The 20296-nt window shown below is 34.5% G+C and overlaps 1 long non-coding RNA gene across 3 annotated transcripts; it reads right to left on the reverse strand.

Annotated features, from left to right (window-relative positions):
* Positions 1-13421: 13421 nt before the first annotated feature.
* Positions 13422-19253, reverse strand: LOC128196484 (uncharacterized). Of its 3 annotated transcripts, none has more exons than XR_008248811.1 (7): positions 18506-19253; positions 18312-18403; positions 15686-15766; positions 15342-15453; positions 14738-14803; positions 14339-14531; positions 13422-13838 (listed from the first exon to the last, which is right to left on the reverse strand). It is a non-coding gene; the product is annotated as an uncharacterized LOC128196484 (long non-coding RNA). The 3 variants fall into 3 exon arrangements; XR_008248812.1 differs by having other exon boundaries at positions 14681-14803; XR_008248810.1 differs by lacking the exon at positions 14738-14803.
* Between the last annotated feature and the right edge of the window lie 1043 nt (positions 19254-20296).

Below are 20296 nucleotides of genomic sequence, written 5' to 3' on the forward strand. Positions count from 1 at the left end.
ATTAGAACTAGAAGTGCTTAAACAAATGTAATTTGAGATACACTGATAAACAAAAATCAGTAAAATGCATCTCAGTATTTGGCATGACCTAAATTTTCCTCTTTAATTTCACATCCCCTCCAACCATTATACCATCTAGTTTAAGCAATTGATTCATCAATAACTCAATCAGATTTAACACATCTGTTTCTGCAAATCTTCCACCTTTGTTGATAATTCACTCAAATGTTGATACCTAACCAAATCCAATCACTGATCATTAGCAACCACAACACATACCATCCCTGCAAGCCTATCTACTTCCAAGCTGATTTCTGAGATTGATTTTTCAGCTTTCTCCATCTTAGCATTCTTCCTTCTCTTTAACAACCTCTTCTCTTGACTAATAGGATCTTCAACTAGCACTATCTTGGATTTATCCTTCACCCCAAACATGTGAAGAAAGGCCTTTGAATCCCTTTCCAACTATTGTTTGATTATTTTGTTTGCCCAAATTCAATTCTGGATTATTAAATTATTGGAATGAAATTTAATGAACAAACCTAACTACAAAAACAATTTAGAACTCAAAATTTGGCTACAGGAGTTGCCAATTTCAACATTTCTCCTTCTTGGACAGCCTCTTTGAATTGACAAATTCTTCTCCTTCTCCACTTCCTAAGATGCCACCTTAGTTGGAAAAGATTTCTAAAACTAGACTGCACGTCAAAGTCTTCAGAACACCACTATTTCATGCATAAATTAGCACCAAAGCAGATCTAAAACTTCACCAAAAATGGTCACTGGACAACACCAAAATCTGACTTGAATTGGTCAATTTTAACATGCCAACAAGCTTAAAACTAATAGAAATAGGTGTAGAATAGAAGTAGGCACTCAAATGGATTCTAAGAAAGGTTCTTCAACAGATGAAGAAAGCAAGAAAAACTGAAACATGTTTTGCTCCAAGCAAAATGGAAATTTATACCAACTTCATTAAAACAGCACTTAAATTTTTCAACTCTACACCAAAAAATTGACCCAAGATTGGTGGTTCTAAAAGTGAATTCGTGCATAAGTGATTCTGACTCTTTGATAATACTTTCAGCAACTTTAATTCATCAATTTAAACTTGTTTGAACTCTAATTGGGTTCAAAACCAAACTGTATAGCAGATTCACCCTTTTAGTTCCCAATTTCACTCAAAAATGAGGTTTGAATATGCAAATTGCACATAAATGAATCTGGCTTCAATTTGAATGTTCTAACAAGTTTAACACAACAATTAGGACTTGTTTAAACTGCCAAATAGCACAAAATCATTGTTGCACGAAAATTGACACCTAATACAACTTTTTCTTCTTCAAAATAACTACTAAAAATGCATTAGAATGGTTAAAATTTGCAAACTGCACTAAACTAGCCTAACAAACTTATAAGAAGCTGTCCTAACAAGTTTAGAATGGTAAAATGTAGCTAATTAGAAACTCACACTACAAAAACAACCTAAATCTCAAAATTTGGCTACTTAAACTAGACCTAACGTACACTTATTTTAACTAATGTGAACATCCTAACATGTCTAGAGTAGTGAAATGGTCCTAGTAAACTATTCAAAAGCAAAGAATTCCATAAACCACAAATTATAGTATATATCCATGCTTTTATAGATATTTGATTGCCTAAATTATGTTGATGTCTATATTGTATGTTCATGTACATTGTCTTTCATTTATTAGGCTACAACTTGATTAAGTTAAGTAGTCATTTAAAATCCTATGGTACTACACACATTCTCAATGCAATGAGAATGGTAAAAATACTATAAACACTTAAAACCTACAAAATATTTGGAAGTACTCTAGACAAGAGAACTTCAGTAGTAATAGCTTATCTCCTCCAACTTTAATACACAGCCCCTTAGTATGTCTAAGGCATTTCAATACCGAGGATTTCTCTTTGCATGCCCTTATTGAATGCCTATGACAATAGTGTTCAAATTGCCTTCCATGTTCAACTTGAGTAGTAATAGGTTTATTACTTATGTCACATGGAGTGTTGTTGTTTTGGATAAGTTTTTATTTGTTTGGCTTGTCACAAAACATGGCCCATTTTCCCAACCATCGTGGATTGATGTACGACCGTTGTTATAGTGGAAGGAGAGGTTTGAAGGAATCTTTTGTCATCGGTGTTGAAGAGTTTGTGGAGACGGCCCGACGATATCAATATTATGCCCTTGATGGAGGGATTCGATGTCCATGCATCAAGTGCGAATGTACAAGGATTTTTAAAGATGAAGTCATCAAACTTCACCTTTACCAAAAAGGGTTCATGCCTAATTACACGGTTTGGACATTTCATGGTGAAGAAATTCCTTCGACCTCCATTATAGTTGAAAAGCGGCTTGCATCAGGTTCGAATACTATTGTACATACATCTGAGATATATCAATTTGCCTATATGCAAGAGATGGTCGACAATGCTCTTCGTCACCATGTTGAACAAGAAGCAGACGATAGTCATGATGAAGAGCCTCCAAATGAAACCACTTAGAGGTTTTACAATTTACTTACAAAGGCAAATCTACTTGTATTTGAAGGTTCATCTGAGTCAAAATTGTCAGTGTGCATTAGACTCATGGCTGGCAAATCTAATTGGAACATTCCCATTCAAGCAATGGACTTTTATATAAAATTGATGTTATATTTGACACCACAAAACAATTTTATGCCGAAGAATTATTACCAAGCCAAAAAATGTGTTTCAAAGTTGGGATTGGAAGTCAAGAAGATTGATTGTTGTGTTAATGGATGTATGTTATTCTATGACAGTGGCAAAAATGATGCATTGTTGGTTGAATGCAAGTTTTGTGGTTCACCTCGATATCATACGTTGCATGCTGGACGGAGGCAAAAAAACCAATTCCCTTAAAGTCCATGTTCTACTTGCCTATAATTCCAATATTACAAAGAATCTTTACTTCAATGCAAACATCAGAACAAATGACATGGCATGATGGTAAAAAAAATTGAAGGATTTTTGCGTCATCCTTCTAATGGTGAAGCTTGGAAGCACTTCAATCGTAAATATCCATCCTTTGCTAGTGAACCACGTAACGTCAAACTTGGTCTATGCTTTGATGGGTTTACCCCGTACATTCAGGCGTCTGCATCACCATATTCATGTTGCCTGTGATAGTTACCCCATACAATCTACCACTGAGATGTATATGACAAAGCCTTACATGTTTTTTATCGTGTATAATACCAGGTCCATCTAATCCCAAATCATTGATTGATGTTTATTTGGAGCCTTTGATTAATTATTTGAAGAAGTTATAGAATGGTGTTTAGACGTATGACGTTTCAAGGAAGCAAAATTTCCTTATGAGGGTAGCCTTGATGTGGATTATTAATGAATTCCCAGCTTATGGCATATTATCTGGTTGGACCATGCATGGTCGATTAGCTTGTCCACATTGCATGGAACATACAAAGTCATTCCAATTGAGTTATGGTCAGAAAAGTAGTTGGTTTGACTGTCATCGACGGTTCTTGCCCATTGATCACCCCTTAAGAAGAAACAAAAAGGCATTTCGCAAAGGGCAAGTTGAAACGGATATGCCCTCGCCGAAGTTGACTGGATCACACATTTAGAGAAGAGTGAAATTGATACAAAAAGGTCTAACACCATAGGACCCATCACAAGAGGAATGGCCAAAAAGCTCCAAGATGAATATTCTCCTCAAGGTCAAGTATTATTTGCTATCTTTGGATGGAAAATTGGAGAACAAGAAGATATGCCAAATCTGCCAAAACATGGAGAAGGGTAAAAAGGACATTTCTATACAAGAAGGGGTGTACTTATCCTTCTATGGGGGCTGCATTAGTAATTGTTTTTCTTCACATAAAACTCAATTTTCACGTGTTTTAGAAGCTAAACATGTAGCACATGGGTCCAGATCTGCAACGTGAAAATTGCTTGCTTAAAGCCTCGAGATTAATCTATAAAATCTCATAGGAAAAACTTGTAAATCACTTTTGGATTGTAGTAAAGAATTTCTGCTGAAATGTCTAGCAAATTCCTTCTCCAAGAGTCACTTCTTAGCTTGATCTCCATTGCAACTTCTTCCACTCTAGGAAGCCTTCTGAGTTGTTAATCATCTCTCCAAGCTAGCCTCCATATCCATTCACCATAAGCACCAACAATCCGCTGCCACACCTCCAAAGATCCCATCCAGAAATTTCTAGTCTGCACAACAACCTGCAGCTGCTACCGCCACTGCTACCTTGGTTTCAACTGTCTTCCAAGTCTCCCTACATCTCCAATCTCACGGCTCTGCTTCTCTACATCTCCTAGGATGTATCAAGTGGTATCAGAGCCAGGTTCTAACTTGAACCGTGAGATAAGTGGTTTCATCTTTCATTTTCCAAACTGTTATTCAATTCCTACTATGTCTTGTGGTTATTCTGAAGTCTGTTTCTGTTTCAACATCTATGATGTGTTTAGGCTTCTATGTTTTGAGTTTTATTGATACCAGCTCTATTTGCTTGAGTCTATCATCATTTTATTCGGTTATCTCTTGCTGTTTTGAGTCATTTTAATCATTTGAGCATCAATTCCGTTTTGTCTTAGTCATGTTTGGTTAATTTGTTGTTTTGTCATCAAATCTGGTTTTTAACCAAGTTTTTACGGTTCTGAAAGTGTTGGATGTGGCTACACCAATTAAGAGCAATGAACAATCAAGAGATGAGCTCAGGTGTTTAAATTTGCCAACCAAAATCAGATCTGCATATTTTTTTTTGTTTCTGTTCTGTTATTCCAGAAAGTGTTACTGTTGTAAAAAAAAAAAAGAAAACTCCACTGTTCATCTAGCATTGTGCACTGTTCTATTGAACAACAATTGAATGAGTTAATGTCTGAATCATTTGGAACATGAAATGATTTGATTCCAAGTGTTTTGTAATGTTGTAAGCATCAAAAAAATGCAGTAGCCGATCTGCAAGTGTTTTGAGTTAAAAATTCTGCATAATTTGAGTTGGATTGGTACTAGATCATTGCCAATCATTTTTAAGTTGATTCTGCTGTGTTGAGCAACTTTCAAATACCATTTTCAGACTCCTTTTGATGTTTTTAATCCAGAATCAAAGCCAATCTATATTTTGAACTTTGTGGTTGTGAATTTGAGCTGAAAATGACCACTACAGTATTCCAATTCTGTTACTCAGTGATTTAGCTCATTATAGCTGTTTCTGCAAGTCCTCACTCATCATTGAAACATATTTAAGTCATTGGAATGAGCATATAAAATGTACTGTGCATTTGGTCATTTTTCTGGGTAGATTTGTGCTGGCTGCCAAGAGCTATGCAGTAAAATTTTTGGTCCAGAGATTCAAAGTTTGGCTGTTTGATTCAATAAGAGTGGATGTAGTAAAAGCCATTGGTCCATAACATATCAAAAGTTCAAGTTAAAAAGAGTGATTAAAACATTAAAAGGCAGAATAGGACCAATACATCCTGTTTTCGAAATTCTGGTTGCACCTTTGAACATTGCTGTCAAAAATTAATGCAAGTTCATTGAGACATTTCAACAAACAGTTTGGTCCACTTTCATTGCATATCTATTTCGTGTTTGATTCTGGTTTCTGGTCTTTTATTGCGTTTTAAATCTGTTCTAGAGCCATTCCTAAGATCATTTTGATGTGCCACCGTGATTGATAGCCATTTAATTGCTTGTTTTTCTGAATCTTGAACACTCTACACACCATCTGTTCGACAAAAGTCCTGGTGTTGCTGTCACTTGGATGTGATTTTGCTGGCAATTGTGGTGGTAGTTTCTGTGACTAATTGGTTTGTTGGATAGGTGAACTGTAACTCAAATGGCTCACTGCAAGTGGAAGCATATTTAAGAGTGATTTTGATCTAAGGACTCTAGTAAGTAGCAAGAAGCATATTTGGCAAGGATAAGGCTTGGTACTTAAGCATTCCTAGTGAATCACCTCCTTTACCTGGAATATTGCTTCAAGTGAAAATCTCTATTCTTTACTTCAAGAATAACATTTAAGTCCATCATAATGTCTAGAAGGCATTCTCCTAGGATTAGTGATAGTGAAAAAGAACATTTTTCTCTTCAAACTTTAGTTAATGAATTCAAGGAAATAAGAAGAGAAATGAATGAAGAGAAAGTCAATAGAGAGCTTCAAAATGTTGTTATTCAAGATGAGTTGAGAATGATAAGGAAAAGTAAGTCTAGGAGAAGTCAGAGTGACAACTCTCAAGAGGGAGGGATGACCATGAGTCTGGGTGATTATTACCCTCATCAGCCTTCTACTTCTAGAAGGCATAGGAGAAATTCTCATGCACCCCCACCCCCTAAAGAAGTCAATGTTGTGTAGCCTCACTTCCATGGGAAGGACAATGTAGAGGCTTATCTTGATTGGGAGATGAAGGTGGAACAATTATTTGAATGCCACCAAGTGAGTGAAGAGAGGAAGGTCTCTCTAGCTACCCTAAGTTTTCAAGGGTATGCAATGTACTGGTGGACTGCTTTGGTCAAAGAGAGGCTTAGACATCAAGCCCCTCCCATCCACTATTGGAATGATCTCAAGTCTGCCCTTAGGAGGAGACACATTCCCTCCTACTACAATAGAGAACTCATGGATAAACTCCAAAGGTTACAACAAAGGTCTATGACCGTTGAGGAATATAGACAAAAGATGGAGTTGTATATGATGAGGGCAAGCATAGTGGAGGGTCCAGAAATTACTTTAGCTAGATTTTTAAGTGGGCTCAATTTTGACATAAGAGATAGGGTTGAACTTCTACCTTATAGAGATTTGAATGATCTTGTTCAAATGTGTATAAAGGTAGAACAACAAAACTTGAGAAAATCTTCTTCTAAAAGAATTCAAGTTCAACCTACTTTTGAAAAGAAAATTTTTAAAGAAAAAGAGCCATTTAAACCTCTAGCCAAAATAGAAGAGAGACCCAAGAAAGAAACACCCTCACACACCAGAACCAGTGAAATCAAATGCTTCAAATGTCTAGGAAGGGGTCATGTAGCTACTCAATGTCCTATAAAAAGAAACATTATTTTGAAAGGCAAGGACATTTATAGTAGTGAAAGTGACACCCCAACTAGTACAAGTGAGAGTGAGGAAGAAGAGAGGGAAGAGGAAATATATGCTGATGATGGGCAACTGCTCATGGTGAGAAGGATACTTAGCAACCAACCAAGTCTTGAACACATATCACAAAGAGAGAACATCTTTCACACAAGATGTAAAATTCAAGAAAATCATTGTTCTCTCATTGTTGATAGTGGATCTTGTTGCAATTGTTGTAGCACAAGGTTGGTTGAGAAGTTGAAGTTTGATATTATACCTCATCCAAAACCTTATAAACTTCATTGGCTAAATGAAGATGGGGATATAATAGTCAAGAATCAAGTGAAGTTGGCATTTTCCATTGGGAATTTCAAAGATGAAGTTTTGTGTGATATAGTTCCCATGGAAGCATGTCATGTGTTATTGGGGAGACCATGGCAATTTGATCATCAAACTATCCATCATGGTCTAACCAATACCATCACTATCCATCAAAAGGACAAGAAGTTTGTGCTTCATCCTTTGACTCCTACCCAAGTGGCTAAGGATCAAGCACAAATGAAGTCTTTAAGAAAGCAAGAACATGATCAAAAGAAAAAGTCAAAAAGAAAAGAGGGTATAGCAACAAGTGTGCCACCTAAGGTCACTCAACATGAAGTCCTTTTAAACAAAAAGACTTTAATCAATACACTTCAAGTTGAGCAACCTTCATATCTTCTTCTTTGTCAAGGGACACTTACATGCACATCTAGTGATTCAAAGACTTCAACTCCTTCTCCTTCCATTCAAAAACTTTTGAAAGAATTTGATGATCTATTCCCACAAGAAATTCCAAAAGGGCTTCCACCCATAAGAGGAATTGAACATCAAATTGACTTCATTCCAGGGGCAGTTCTTCCTAATAGGCCAGCCTATAGGACAAACCCCCAAGAAACTAAGGAGATTGAGACACAAGTCCAAGAGTTGCTAGATAAAGGCTTAGTTCAAAAGAGTCTAAGTCCATGTGCTGTACCAGTGTTGCTTGTCCCAAAAAAAGATGGGAAGTGGCGCATGTGTTGTGATTGTAGAGCTATCAACAACATCACAATCAAGTATAGACATCCCATTCCTAGGCTTGATGATATGTTGGATGAATTGCATGGAGCACAAATATTTTCAAAGGTAGATTTAAAAAGTGGCTATCACCAAATAAGAATTAAAGAAGGTGATGAATGGAAAACTGCCTTTAAGACCAAGTTTGGATTATATGAATGGCTAGTTATGCCTTTTGGTCTTACAAATGCTCCAAGCACATTCATGAGACTTATGAATCATGTCCTTAGGGATTGCATTGGGAAGTTTGTAGTTGTTTACTTTGATGACATCTTGGTATATAGTCAAAATTTGCAAACTCATGAAAATCATTTGAGAGTTGTTTTAACACTTCTTAGAACACACAAATTGTTTGCAAACTTTGACAAGTGTACCTTTTGTGTTGATAGTGTCATATTTCTTGGATTTGTGGTCACCAAAAATGGGGTTCATGTGGACCCAGAAAAAATAAAGGCTATCCAAGATTGGCCTCCTCTAAAGAATGTAGGAGAAGTAAGGAGCTTCCATGGGTTGGCAAGCTTTTACAGAAGATTTGTTCCTAACTTCTCTAGTCTTGCTTCACCCCTCAATGAGTTGGTGAAAAAAGATGTTACATTCCATTGGGGGGATAAACAACAAAAAGCTTTTGAGCTACTCAAAGAGAAGCTCACACAAGCACCCATTCTAGCTTTGCCAAATTTTTCCAAAACTTTTGAGCTAGAATGTGATGCTTCAGGATTTGGCATAGGTGCAGTATTATTACAAGAAGGACACCCAATTGCATACTTTAGTGAAAAACTTCATGGTGCCTCTTGTAATTACCCCACCTATGACAAAGAACTATATGCACTTGTGAGGGCTCTTCAAACTTGGGAACATTACCTTGTTGCCAAGGAGTTTATCATTCATAGTGATCATGAATCACTTAAGTATTTGAAGAGCCAACACAAGTTACAAAAGAGGCATGCTAAGTGGTTGGAATTCATTGAAAAATTCAATTATGTTATTAAATACAAGAAAGGAAAATCCAATGTGGTGGCTGATGCTTTGTCAAGAAAAATTAATCTATTAGCCACATTGGGAGCTCAAATTCTTGGATTTAATAACATTCTTGAATTATATTCACAAGATCTTGATTTTTCTCATATCTATGAGGAATGTCTCAATAAGCCTCAAGGAGGATTCTATGTGAAAGAGGGGTATCTTTTTAAAGAAGGAAAAATTTGCATTCCCCAAGGTTCACATAGAAAACTCCTTGTTAAAGAGACACATGAGGGAGGATTAATGGGGCATTTTGGGGTAGAAAAGACCCTTGGCATGTTGAAAGAAAAATTCTTTTGGCCTCACATGAGAAGGAATGTTCAAAGGCATTGCTTTAAGTGTATAACTTGTTTAGAAGCTAAATCTAAATCAATGCCTCATGGACTGTATACTCCTTTGAATGTTGCTTCCACCCCTTGGGAAGAGATAAGTATGGATTTTGTGTTAGGTCTTCCTAAAACTTCTAGGGGTTTTGATTCTATCTTTGTGGTGGTAGATAGATTTAGCAAAATGGCTCATTTTATACCTTGCCACAAAGTAGATGATGCAAGCAACATTGCACAGTTATTCTTTAGAGATGTGGTTAAACTTCATGGGTTACCTAAGGTAATAGTTTCGGATAGAGATACAAAATTTCTTAGTCACTTTTGGCGGACCTTATGGTCTAGATTAGGGACTAAGTTATCTTTTTCTACTACTTGCCATCCTCAAACAGATGGTCAAACTGAAGTAGTCAATAGATCTCTTTCCACTTTACTAAGGGTAGTTCTTAAAGGAAATCACAAATCTTGGGATGAGTACCTACCTCATGTTGAGTTTGCCTACAATAGAGTAGTTCATGGAACTACTAAATTGTCTCCTTTTGAAGTTGTTTATGGTTTTAATCCTTTGACACCCATGGATTTAATACCCCTTCCAAATTCTATTGATTTTGTTCATCAAGATGGGGTATCTAAATCTAAATTTATCAAAGATTTACATCAAAGGGTTAAAATTCAAATTCAACAACAAAATGAGAAATATGCCAAGAAACATAATAAGGGCAAGAAAGAGTTAATCTTCAATGAAGGAGATTTAGTTTGGATTCATCTTAGAAAGGAAAGATTTCCTCAACTAAGAAAATCCAAACTCCATCCTAGAGGAGATGGACCCTTTAGAGTGATCAGGAGGATTAATAACAATGCATATCAACTTGATCTTCCTCCTGAATATGGTGTTCATGCTACCTTCAATATATCTGATCTTAAACCTTTTGCAGGATTTGATAGTGAAGATGAAGATCTTTTGGATTTGAGGGCAAATCCTTCTCAAGAGGGAGGGGATGATACAAAAAGGTCTAACACCATAGGACCCATCACAAGAGGAATGGCCAAAAAGCTCCAAGATGAATATTCTCCTCAAGGTCAAGTATTATTTGCTATCTTTGGATGGAAAATTGGAGAACAAGAAGATATGCCAAATCTGCCAAAACATGGAGAAGGGTAAAAAGGACATTTCTATACAAGAAGGGGTGTACTTATCCTTCTATGGGGGCTGCATTAGTAATTGTTTTTCTTCACATAAAACTCAATTTTCACGTGTTTTAGAAGCTAAACATGTAGCACATGGGTCCAGATCTGCAACGTGAAAATTGCTTGCTTAAAGCCTTGAGATTAATCTATAAAATCTCATAGGAAAAACTTGTAAATCACTTTTGGATTGTAGTAAAGAATTTCTGCTGAAATGTCTAGCAAATTCCTTCTCCAAGAGTCACTTCTTAGCTTGATCTCCATTGCAACTTCTTCCACTCTAGGAAGCCTTCTGAGTTGTTAATCATCTCTCCAAGCTAGCCTCCATATCCATTCACCATAAGCACCAACAATCCGCTGTCACACCTCCAAAGATCCCATCCAGAAATTTCCAGTCTGCACAACAACCTGCAGCTGCTACCGCCACTGCTACCTTGGTTTCAGCTGTCTTCCAAGTCTCCCTGCATCTCCAATCTCACGGCTCTGCTTCTCTACATCTCCTAGGATGTATCAGAAATACTATCCAAAAGTCACTGAATCTGGTCAGAATAGGATAGAAGGGTTTGGAGAATGGCATAATTGGACTAAAAGAAGCATATTATGGGAACTTCCCTATTGGAAAGACAACTTGCTAAGACACAACCTCGATGTCATGCACACAGAAAAAAATTTCTTTGACAATGTCTTCAACACAGTTATGAATGTTATAGGTAAGACAAAAAATAATGAGAAAGCAAGAAAAGATTTAACTTTGTATTGTGGATGAAAAGACTTAGAGTTGAAGGCGCAAGGTAACGGCCGATTATTTAAACCAAAAGCAAATTACACCATGTCAAAAGACGAGGCAAGAATAGTGTGTGGATGGATCAAGGCGCTTAGAATGCCAGATGGATATGCTTCTAACTTGTCCAGATGTGCCAATGTTCAGAACGATACTATTCAAGGGTTGAAGAGTCATGATTATCATGTATTCATGGAGACTTTCATCCCTCTTGCGTTCAGTTGTTTGCCAATGCATGTGTTAAATCCACTGATAGAAATCAATAACTTCTGTAAAGATTTGTGTTGCACGACACTAAAGGAGAATTCCCTTAAAAAGATGGATGAAAATATCCTAATTGTTCTCTGCAAATTAGAAAGAATATTCTCTCCTGCATTCTTTGATTCAATGGAGCATATTCCAATTCATCTTGCATATGAAGCTTAGCTTGAGGGTCCTGTGCAATACAGGTGGATGTATCCATTTGAAGGTTTATGGGAGCATCCAAACGTTCAGTTAAAAATAAAGCTAGAGTAGAAGGCTCAATTTGTGCAACTTACTTGCATAAAGAGACAATGTATTTTTGTTCACATTATTTCAAAAACTTCATGTTGTCCCCCACTCATGTCAGAAATGAAATGCAATGGCAAGTTGAACCACGTGAAGGTGCATTATCAGTTTTCCGACAATCAGTCTCTCACATAGGGAAAGAATTCACTCATTGGTTAACTGATGCTGAATTCAACTCTGCTCATGTCCATGTCTTAATCAATTGCAGTGAAGTAAAGTCGTACCTTGAGTATGTCATCATCCATCTCTTATCTTTCCAACGAGACAATTGTTATACACTAATGAATTTCATTTGTACCAGCTCATTTGTTGTGGTTGAGCAATTCGCAGAAGGAAATACTTCTGCTAGAATAAACTCAGAGTTTCCCCATTGGTTTAGAAATCAGGTCCGTACTTTTTCCTACATTTAGAGCAAGGTTAATTTGACTCTTGCTTTTATAATTTTGTTAATATCTTTGTAGGTTTTTGATCAGGCATTAACTCCCACGGTTCAAGAGTTAAGACATCTCTCGAATTGGCCAATAAGATGTGTCAAAGAATGGCACACTTACTTCACCATTGGTTACAAATTCCATACACATGAATGGTCTAAAGGAAAGAAAACATCAAATTGTGGTGTGTATGTCAAGGCCCTAACAGAGGGCTGTTTTGATGATTTCTACGACATCATTCATAAAATATATGAGCTAGAGTACAACAACATTCACTACAAGAAAAAATCGTATTACATACAGTAAAAATCCGTATATAAGACCCAAAATCCGTATATAATACATGTTTATATACGGATTATATACGGACAAAAATCCGTATATAATACTGTCGTAGCTAGATTTATATACGGATAAATCCGTATATAACTTATATACGGAAATTATATACGGATTTATCCGTATATAGATTATATACGGATAAATCCGTATATAACTTATATACAGAAATTATATACGGATATTTCTGTATATAAATTATATACGGATTTATTCGTATATAACTTATATACGGATAAATCCGTATATAATTTCCGTATATAAATTATATACGGATAAATCCGTATATAACTTATATACGGAAATATCCGTATATAATGGTTTCAGAAGAGCTAAATAAATACCCTGTTTATAGCAGTTTCCCATGCACAATATACAAGCAGACCTTACAGTATATACACTATAATACAACTTATCCCTAATGCATATTCACCAAATTGCTTTTAGGAGTTTTATATATCTGACTAGAGATAAATACAACCATGAAATTGCTTTTACAACTAATGCAATACATAAATCAATCATAAATTACTTAAAAATACAACATAATAAACATACACAATTGAATATTTTTTTAGTTTGAATAATATCAAGCTGTGTACAAACATGGATGAAGTTAAGTATGAACATCTAAATAAATTAACAATCACGTGTATCTTAGTTGATTTTCATATTGTAAATCAATATACAATTAAACTGCTAAAGGTAACATTTTTAAAAGTTAATTAACTTTGATTTTCATATTGTAAATCAATATACAATTAAACTTCTAAAGGTAACATTTCTAAATGCTAATTAACTTCCTTCGTAGCCTGAAATGGAAGATTAGAATAAATCTCCTTCCTAAAGGAAAATTTCATCCCTTTACCTTCATCTTTATTCAAAATCCAATTTCATCATTAAGTGGGATTTTGTGTTGCTAAATCAGCAGTTCCTTCGCTTTGCTAATATCTGGCTTCCTCATATGTAAATCATCAACTGTGTTTGACTTGTATTCTATTGTAATATTGGAATCAATTGTTTCCTTAATAACCTACATGTTTAAATTCATGCATTAAATTAAAAGTCTTTCAAAATTTACATATAAACAATACATGATCAATCTCAAAAGATTTCATGTAACACATTGCCAGGAACCAATAGTTTAGATTTATGGTTTGTTTTAGTACGTACACTTGCACACAAACAAAAGAATTTATTTGAATCTATTTTGTGTTATAGTAATAAGTCTCAAATAGTAGCAAAGCAACTGATCCAAAAACACCATGATAGTAAATAGTGGGATGGTCATTATAAATACAAGATAAATAACTTAAAATCTATATATCACAAACCAATAAATGTTTAAGCACAACGAACCATCCAAAATTAAAGATAAATCCATAATTTATAATCAAGACTAATGCTATTATTCCATCAAATATGTTTTGGTAGATTTTTTATGGGCTGGTAAATAACCTTAGAAGAAATCCAACTCTACATGCATTGGAAAATGGCCATGAGGGGAAGATATTCTGGTAAGAAAAGACTAACCTGTCTTCCTGACTTTTACTTATTAGCTCTTGCATTTTCTCCACCACATGTACAAAGCAAGCCCGTACTTCAACTTCCTATTTAGTCCCTGGACCTATTTCTCCTCAATCAATACCATCTTTGCACCAAGACCAAGCTTTCCACGTGTCTATTTCAACCCATGCAGGGAATGCAAATCCTTTAATGCAAGCACCTAACATTGAACAAAAACTCATGTTCTAGACAATGTAAGTGAAAAAAAAACAAAGCTATATATTCCACTGATTATCAATATAAAGAGTAATAAGTTATCAAACAATTATTTCTTCTTACTAATAATGCTAGAAAGTGAAAAATTATTACATCTGTAGCTCAAGAAAAAGACATTTTAATTATCAAGGTTTGAATGACTCATTGTACAAGATTTTTGTGTCGCACTCGACCAATAGCTTCTACTTCTACTTTAAATTATTTCTCAGCTTGGCCCTGAAAAAAAAGTTAAACATGAATTACTTGTTTTAAGATAAACACTAGCCTACAACAAAAAGAGAGTATCATTGGCGAGGATATATAGGTTGGTTGCCACCAGGACAATCATTGAAGAGAATAACGAAGATCATGTCTAAGTCATTTCAATTATAATAGAGACAATTGAATATTTACAAGTAGTATTTTCCAGCAAAATTTTACTAAACTTGTTTGCTAGTAAAGAATTATATCTTGTCACATCATAAGAGAAAATAAATTTTCAAATTAAGTATTTATAAGTCACAATTTTATAATATAGTAATGCGTGATATAATAACAAAAATAGCAAAAATTTATAAAGTAGTTAAAATTATTAACATCAGAATCAAATTAGTATTAATCGGAGGAGCAAATTGCCATTTTAATATTCATTAAAATAAAAATTGCAAGATTTTATTAACACCAAAACCCCATTCGTGTATCCTTCTATTAGACCAAAAATAAATACAATAAGAAATACCATGTCCAATTATAACAGATATACAATCATACTAACCTTGTTTCACTTTGAGGCACTACTGTGATTGACAAGGGTAACATAATAAACCGCCCTCGTTGCTGCTATCGCATAATCCCCTCTCTTAACAATCTTACCATCCAAATTATTCCTGGGACAGTAGTCAAACAGTTGACAAAGAATAAAAAATGGTCCAAATAGTTAGATGGCCTCAAAAAGAAAGAACGTTCTGAATTCTTGCATCTATTACTGTTAGAGATAAAAAAGAAAAAAATAATTTTAGACATATTCAGTGGGCCTGGCCAACACATCTTATTGAATGGAAAATCAAATCCACTGAAAACAACTCTTATATTTTAAAAGTTAAGATCCAAACATTATACCTTGCCTCATTTAGCACTGCTAACACTCGCTTCTGAAGTGTCAGTACTTCACCAGGTTCCTTTTTACTATAGCCTCCACACCTAAACATTGTCATAGTTCAGACTTATATGTGGTTGAATGCTAAAATGAACAACATAATACGCTTCCATATATAAATTCAGTATTCTTGCCTCAATTTCAAATCATTAATCATTCAATCCCCCAATACAGGACAGGGTAAGAAATTCTATATCAGACATTGTCAAAATAATAATTACTAGAAATACAAAAACTTCTACGACAGGTCAAATAAATTATATTTTACCAGGTTGATGATAAGAGACTTAAGAGACTACATACAGTTGCACCTCATCAACTTAAGAGACTACATACAGTAGTGAAGCAGAGTTGTTTCTGTCAGATCAAGTAGAGGCTTTATTACATCTAGTTATATATATATGTATATATATATATATATATATATATGGAAAAAAAAAGTAGTAGCTATTTTCCACAGGTTCCACACTAATCCCAGAGTCAATAAAAATGCCATGAACAAACCAATGGCTTTCCCTTTTATAGAGTATACATGCCATCTAGGGATAGTCTTTTTATACATGTAAATTATCACCATCAGGCAACAACCAAATTATTTATACATGTAAATTATCACCATTGATAATGTGATGAAATGAGCATAGTGCGCACTACATGCCAAGACAATGAATCTAATGTAAATAGACAAGCACTGAGTAGTTTTGTATTTAACTCATGAGACAAGTTTGGCACTATATTTGTAGACTAATGAGTAATGACTATGAAATAAGAATTTTGAAGCTAACCAATTCCATTGAAAACTATAGAATATGTTACACAGAAAAAAAACTTTGTGCCTTCTGTGTAGCTTGGTTTGAAACGTGGAAACAATTGTTGAAATTTAAGGATTACATCTTTTTTGGGACAATAGTTTTGCTTCAAATATCAAGTGGCCAAAAATACTCCAGTAGAATGAAAAATGAACTACACAATATCGATTTTAATTGACACAACCAAAACACAAGATGATGGGGCCATTCAATACAAGAAAAAGAAAACAGATCAAGAAAGAAAAGCTATAAAATAAAAGAACATGCAGCTAAAATGAAAAGAAAAATAGAAACATGACGATTGAAATGGTGATTCAATAGCAGTTTTAAAGATACAATCCAACACAACATTAGCATTAGTGATTAGAAGAAAGGAGCCATACACATACTGTTGTAAAAGATAATATCCTCTAAAATATAAAAACATTTTTTATTAACGTATATATCTTAGAAACCTTTACTTTATATCTTAGAAATGAAAACTGTCAAATTCTTTGTAACATATAGATGGCAAGAGATAGAACTATCATAATGGCTTTCTCCAAGCCAACAGTAGCTATCTTCTCCGTGAGATCTAATGCTCCACTGATAATTGTTGCCTCTTAATGAAAGCAACTTTCTTGATCTAAAAAACTACATACAGGAAAAGAATAAAATAAAAGTACAAACACCTTCACTTCATCAATGCAAAGATAGGCCTTTCATTTCTCAATAATACATGCTTCGACTTTTATTATTCTATTTATCTAAATTCTCATCAGATACACCACCTTTAAAACTCATGTTTCATACTTTCCTAAGATTCATAATTTTTTATAATTAAAACTGTAATTATTTTAAACTGTAATTATACATTGATTATTTTGAAGCGAAAAGAATACAGTTTACTTCTTCAACTTTGTTGGCAAGTGAAATTTTAGAACATGTTAATAATCATTAGCAATGCCAAATTACTAGCAAACCTTATCCCAATGGTGGGTTGGACACGGATCTATTAATTCCCAATATATATATATATATATATATATATATATATATATATATATATATATATATATATATATATATATATATATATATATATATATATATATATATATATATATATATATATATATATATATATATATATATATATATATATATATATATATACTCTATTAAGCTTTAATATATATTATGTGCAACTGAACTCTAAAGATGGTCATCGTAAAAATATTAGGCACGGTTTGGCATAAAATTCTTATAAATAAGATAGAATTCAATTCTATCTAAGAATGTGGTTAAACTATGGAGCCTGACATTATAATAGATTGTAAGGGTCAAACACAGCATTAGCTAAGCCATGGCCTTAATATATGGAAGCTATAAACTCCTATGGCAAAAGAATGTATAAACCAAATCACGGAATACATCAATCCAAATAATACTTTTCTTTGATTAGACATGTATTCGAAAACATGCTCTTTAATATCAAATCTTAGTAATACTTTAATGAATATTTAAAGTGAACACCATAATGAACAACTATTTTAAAGTATAATGGATTAATCTACTCCTATATCGAATAGTAAAACAGAGTGAATCACAATGCAAATGGCTTCAGATTTAGACTATGATACACAGAGTGAACCACAAAAATTTGATACTTTCTAGGAAACATTGAGGTATAAAATAAAAGCTGAGATTGAAGAAAGAAACAAACAGATTGCAACTTTGAAAAGTAAGCTCATGAGGCGAAACATGAGGACCAGATATTAAAGAGCAAAAGAAAATGTACCTTGATTATCTCTACTAATTGATCAACCCCACTTTCATGAAACGAGAGGACGCACCCTACGCGTCATTGCCAAGCGTGCAACAGGAGCCGAACTAAAATAAAAGAGGGAAATTTTTTTAAAAGAAATCAAAATGAAAAACCATTAAATCTCGCAACGGTTTGAAATGAAACAAGAACACAAGAATACTGCTCACTTTCTATGTTGATCGTTTAGAATCTCCACAGCAGATTTTGTCACCACTTCCTGCTTTTGGTTCAAAACAATCCCTACAGCACCTTCAGTCTTCAATCCAACCTCTTCTTTGGGTTTCAAAAGAGTAGCAGGCTCGAAGGAGCGCTGAAACGTCGTCGGGTGTGATTGATTTTGCGGCCACTTGACGAAAGAGCCTCCAAGGAGATGACCAAAAGACCGTTGCGGACTCGACTCGAACTCCTTCGAAGCTTCCTTGATGAGAAAACGCAGCGAAATAATGAGACGAATTCGAGATCGAGAGCGAAACGGAGAATGATTGGAAGAAAATGTTAAAAAACCCTAAACGAATGAATAGAAGCCAGAACGATTGCGGGAAAGCTCCAAAATGGAGAAAGAACCCTAATCTGGACCGAAGGAACCCTAAAAATGGGGAGAAACATAAAATGAACCGATTAATCGGTTCAAACACAAGATTGATCGGTACAAAAGTGTTTAACCGGCGCAAATGGAGGTTTAATCGGTGGAAATCGAAGAACAAATGGCAGAAAGGTTTTTAATCAGTAGAAAAGTGGTTTTAATCGGTTAAAAATGAAGGGAAAGTGAAGAGGATGATGAAACCATAAGATTCGGAAGTGGTTCTATATATGAAAGTGAAAATAGAGAAGGAGAGTGGAGAGTTAAAGTTAGGGTTGTAGAGAGATCTAAGAGTGTAGAGTTAGGGCTTGAGAGAGATTTGAGTAAACACACCTCTGTTCTACCAAACCAGCTTCAAAATAATGAAATATAATTTCAATTTTTTTTAAAATAATTAATTTCCAGTAAAACAACACTTGCTTTTACTTATGTACGTATTATAGCACTTACATACGGATGTTATCCTCAGAAAACTCTCCCGCCCCAGAAAACTCTCCCGCCACCAAGTACTCAAAGTACATACGAATTTTATATATGAAAAATCCATATATAACTCATTTTTCGGGATCCGTATATAATATCCGTATGTAATCTTCATGTTACATACGAATCAAAATCCGTATGTAATTATCGGTGGATAATCACCATTTTTCTTGTAGAGATTATTTCTCAAAACAGAGTAGTACTTTTTTATTGTGAATGGTTTGATCCTTCTAGAGTTGGTACTAGAGTGGATCCATGCTTTAATATTGTCGAACTCAACCAGAGATTAAGATATGGACCTTTTGATCCGTTCATTCTACCAACTAATGTCAGACAGGTTTATTATGTGTCATATATACCATTCCGCAATATTGACAAGCGTGGTTGGGCCGTAACAATACAAACCAAGCCTAGAGGTCGCATTGACTCAAATGAGATTAAGGAAGATGTTGCCTAACAACTTGACCAAATGTCACAACCACAAGAAATTATTGAAGTTGAACGTATAACCACATTGGTCGACCCTGATGGTGATGGAGATGAATTAGAAGCAACAATACAAGGTGATGAAGAACAAGAAGAAGAGGAAGAAGAAGAAGATGATGATGATGATGATGATGATGATGACGACGAAAAAGAAAAAGAAGCAGATGATGATGATAATGACGACAATAAAGAAGAAGAAGATGAAGATGACGATCATGATGACGACGATTGAATGTTGGACATTTATTGTAGCAAATTGAACTATTATTTGAATAGAGTTATCTAAAATACCATATTAAAAGTTGTATGCAATTATTTATACATTGACTTTAAAAACCATTGATCCTTCCTTATTCAGTTCTATTTTTTCGCTTTATTTGTAACCATTTCAGTGCAGTAATGATAGGAG

This window comes from Vigna angularis, chromosome 5 (genome assembly GCF_016808095.1).
Source record: "Vigna angularis cultivar LongXiaoDou No.4 chromosome 5, ASM1680809v1, whole genome shotgun sequence".
NCBI lineage: Eukaryota > Viridiplantae > Streptophyta > Magnoliopsida > Fabales > Fabaceae > Vigna > Vigna angularis.